This window comes from Cololabis saira, chromosome 13 (genome assembly GCF_033807715.1).
Source record: "Cololabis saira isolate AMF1-May2022 chromosome 13, fColSai1.1, whole genome shotgun sequence".
Lineage (NCBI taxonomy): Eukaryota > Metazoa > Chordata > Actinopteri > Beloniformes > Belonidae > Cololabis > Cololabis saira.
This window is the reverse complement of record NC_084599.1, coordinates 8,736,799-8,741,753: the sequence shown is the minus strand read 5'-3', so window position 1 is coordinate 8,741,753 and position 4,955 is coordinate 8,736,799.

Below are 4,955 nucleotides of genomic sequence, written 5' to 3'. Positions count from 1 at the left end.
AAACTCTGATCACTCAGAGCAAAAACCCATCACACAATCATGAGATCGGCTGAAACTAAATTAAATTCTATTCGATAAAAATATACAGTAATATCAGGGAACTTTTTTAGAGAAAGTAAACAAATTCAGTTTAATAAAGTCCAGCTGAATGTACACACGTGGACAGATGTGTTGGTAAAACCGACAAAAGTCACTGAAATGACTTGAAACTGAAAAAAGTAATGAAAAAAATCAGACATTACATTTTAATAGTGGTTCAACAGAATCATATTAATAAAAACAAAATAAAACAACAACAAAAACGAATAAACTGGTGTTGGTAGTTGGTACCCCTAGACATGATTGAGCATAATTTGGCCTATAGTGACATGTGAAATTAAAGTGTGTCCTGTAATTTAGCTTCATAAGGGTCTTCAATCTTTTTATATATATATATATATATATATATATATATATATATATATATATATATATATATATATATATATATATATATATATATATATATATATTCCCATTTTTCATCACCCAGTGCTCCTACCTAAATCAGTCCTGGGCATTGCCATCCTCTACCAACCCCGGGAGGGTTTGTGGGTCTCCTCCTTAACCTGAGGAGTGAGCAGGCCGCTTCTTTTCACCAGACAAGGTCTTCAATCTTACAATCAGACTATTTAAAGGGTTAAAAGTTGTCACTCTGCTGTTTTTGTGTGTGCTGGTGTTCACCACTGAGCATGGGCCAGAGACAGCAAAGAGGACAGCTGTCTACGGAGATCAGAAAAACATTCAACACAAGCATGTTAAAGGAAAAGGCTAGAAGACCATATCCAAGCAGCTTAAAGTTTCTGTGAGTCACAAAGCTTCTGGGATGATGTGCTTTGTCAAGTCAATTTTATCTTTATAAAACATTTAAACTCTAGTGCATCACAAAAGAAAGATTATACACCTCTAAACTGAAAGGTTAAACTGATGAAATCATAAAATGGTACTAATGAAAGTTTTGGGGTAAAATACTTTGTGCAAATGAAACAAAACTGGAGCTTTTTAGCGAATCCCATCAGCGCTGTGTCCACAGACACAAAAACAAAGTTTTCAAAGAAAAGAACAATGTGATGTGATGTGATGTAATGTGAAACATGGATGCTCATTTATTTTGTGCTGCTTTGCTGTGTCTGGTACAGGATGTCTTGAATCAGTGCAGGTTCCAATGAAATATCAAGGCTAGTGCGGCACACTGACGGGAAGTGTGCTGCCCAGTTTCAGAGGGCTCGGTGTCAATTACAGCTCATGAGACTTCCGACAAAACAGCTAATCGCACCCAAGTCCTGATTTAAATCTGATTTGACATTTGTGGAAAGAGCTGAAACATTACTGGGGAAGAAACCCTTCAAACCTGAGACAGCGGGAGCACTTTGTTCCCGAGGAGTGGACCAGAATACCCATCTACTGGTGCAGAAGTCTCACTGAGAGCTGCAGTGCAGTGATTGCTTCAAGGTTGTGGAACAAAACAGGTTTGGGGTTCCATCCTTTTTGTCCAGGCCAGTCTCGTTAGTTATTTTTTTTAAATCTCATATTATTGTTTATTATTTTGCCAGTTTCGAGTTATTTCAGTGACTATTGTGGGTTTTTCTTTCTTTAATAGAAAATAAGAGAAATGTGTCTCACCCATCCTCAACATGCAAGGCAGCATTTTAGGAAAACTGTTTTCTAACATGTTCTCTCTGATATCCTTGGATCCTATGATCCTGCAAATAAAGTTAGACAGCATTCCTTGTGAAGACCTCCTCACCTCCTCTTAAAATGTTCACATCTTTAAACAATGCTGTCCGTCAAGATAACCCTGAAGACAGGTTTGAGAAAAATGCAAGCCAAAGAGCGAGTGTCTAAACCTTGTTTTTAATGATCAGGGTATGATGCAACTGCTTTGACTGCAAAAGGAAGTTTAACGAAGCTGCTTAGTCTTAGCTCAGCTTCTCAACCAGTGTGCCAATCTCCCACAGTCGTCTCTTATTAAAATCACCAGCACAACAAAACATATTATCTTTCATCTATAAGTGACTACGTTGTTAGTTCAGCAGCTGCAGTCAGAAATCAACACAGTGCTAAGCACTCGGTAGAAAAAGTGATGATAGCTAGCCAGTGGCAGTGCTGTCAATCAAAAGTCCTTGCTGCCCGTTATATCAATTTTCTAGCTTTATATAATTTCCCCAGATGTGGTACAAAATACTCATCATACAGGCGCCAAGTTAATTACTACGACCAAACCCTTTTTTTTCTTTACCAGATTGGAAATATGTTTATTTCTTTTTTTTCTGGCTTTAGATGATCATCCCCTGTACAGCTTTTTTTCGAGAAGTAGCAGAAGTAGACGGCTTCTTTTGCCCAGATGCTCCACAGAGAAATTTAGGAAGTCCTTTGTTCCTGCAGCAACCAGACTTTTTAACTTGGACTGCTGATGTCATGTCTTGCTGCTATATTAACCCTTGTACTGCACATTGCATTTTAAACTGCAGCCACTCTTTTAGACTGTCATAACTGGCTGCCATATTCTCTTGTACAGTGCACTTTAAATTGCAGCTATATTCTTAGCTGTTTAATTTGCTGCTATACTTGTCTTGCACATTGTACTTTTAAATGGATTTGTATTCTTTTTTCTTTTATCTCCCTTTTTTAAGGGGTAATTTTCTGGTTATTTTGCTGTTGTATTGATCCACTGCTGTCCCTAGGTGGAGACATTGTTAATGTGTATTGTTGATTGTCTTATGTTGTATTGTTGTGGCCATGGTGGCAATGAAGTTTCCCCTTTGGGGATTATTAAAGTTGAATCTTATCCTATCCTATCCTATCCTATCCTATCCTATCCTATCCTATCCTATCCTATCCTATCCTATCCTATCCTATCCTATCCTATCCTATCCTATCCTATCCTATCCTATCCTAGTGGCCTTCATTCAAAGTGTAGACATTAGGGGGTAGAGAGAGAGAATGAGGATAACATGCAAAGGGCCCCAGGCCGGGACTGGAACCTGCGACCGCTGCAGGAGGACTGTAGCCTCAGTACATGGGCCGCTTGCTTTGGAAATATGTTTATTTATGTTGCAAAGTTAGACATTTTAACATTGGGGCCGACATTTGACGCTCTTGTCTTTTGGAGCCAGTTCTCAGTGGTTAGTCGGTGAACAGCAACTTTTCCTCATACGCCTCAACCTGGAAGTTTGAATGTGTGTGCTTTCTCAACACTCAGCCCTGCGAGATTCCTGTGTTCAGCGTGAGGGTTGAGGTGTCTACGTGACCCCTTGCCTGCTGTGGTCTGTCTGTGAGAAGTGTCCACAATCCACGGCCAGTACTGGAGTTGAGGGGAGATGAGGGTGGATGGCATCCCCCCTGAAATAAAAATTGTCCAAATCATCCCCCCAGTAAAACTGCCATCCCCCCTTTCCATCCCTTATGTTATTTCATCAATTAATGTGGTTTTACTGCTATTTCAACATTTAGTCATCACCAGAAAAATAACACCAGAAAAATAACTTATTTGACAATTTTCACCTGTTTCAAGTAAATTTAAACATAAATACGGTACGTAGAAAAATCTGCCCGTGGAACAAGATTTATCTTCTCATTACAAGCAAAAAAATCTTGTTCCACTGGCAGATTTTTCTACTTATTTTAAGTGAAAATCTACTTGAAACAGGTGAAAATTGTTGTTTTTTCCAGTGATGAGTCTTGTTTTAAGTTTAATAAGATTTTTTTACTAAAATTAGACATTTTAACTAGAAATAGGACAAATATTCTTATAAAAAAATATTCTCTTTTGAGTTTTTGCAGTGATCCATGTTACTTATCCTGTGAAGGACAGAGTCATATTGATAAGTTCAGGAAACTGTTTTTTATTGTTGTGTTTTGATGTATTTGATGTAAGCCCAGTGGATATTTAAAGCTTACAGAAGGCTGCATTTAACTGCTGCTATGTCATTCCTGCAGTATTTCTGCAGGTGTTTTGGTCACTGCTATTATTTGTAATATATTATATTATTTGTAATCAGCACAAATTATCTGTCCCCATATGATAAAATCCACCATCCCCCCTGATTTTTTTTTACAACTCAAGTACTGTCCACGGCTATAGTGAAGGGCCTACGCAGAAAACATCCAGTGTGTTGAGCAGTTTGTGGGTGATGACTGTATTAAATGCAGAGATGAACATCTTCACTTAACTGTTTTCCCAGGTGTGTCAGGGCTGTATGAAGACCAATTACTCTCTCAGTAGAGCATTTTTGTTTAAAACCAGATCTGGTGAGATCCATGCGAGAGCACAAGACATTTGACTGCCATCAGCGTCAGTCATGGCAACATTAGGCCAAGATGTTTAACAAGTTGATAAACACTTGAGCCCGTCTCCAGTTGTCTGCCTGCTACTCAGAGCGTCAGCATGGCGCGGGTGTTGGACGGGGATGGCTTCGTCCCCCGGTCCTCAAAGCAGCCACAGGAGTGGTCCAAGACAGAAAGCTCACTTACGTCACTGGGCATCAGATTGTTGTTGTTTTTCCTAATAGTCCATCAATTCTCTGGCACCCTTTTGTAAATGTGGTGTTTGCAATTGTGCTTTGACCGAGAAGTTCACTCCAAGAAACCCACTAATTTACTTGAACTCTACAAATTCCATCAAGAAATGAGGGTCAGAAATCATGCTGATCGCTTGTTGAACCATCTCGGTGGTTAACTTCCAAGGATTCAATCAAATATGAGGTTTGCTTTGTGTGTTTTCATTATAATCTTGGCAACGTCACGCGGGTTCCCACGAGTCTTGCGTCCATGGAGGCAGGAGTCCAAACCATTATTAAAGCCTCATATTTCTGAAAGATTTTATAACAATTTGGATGATTACAAATATCGAATGTGAAAATATTCCAGAGTGTCACAACAAAACTCAGAAAAAAAGACTAAAACAAATATATAGC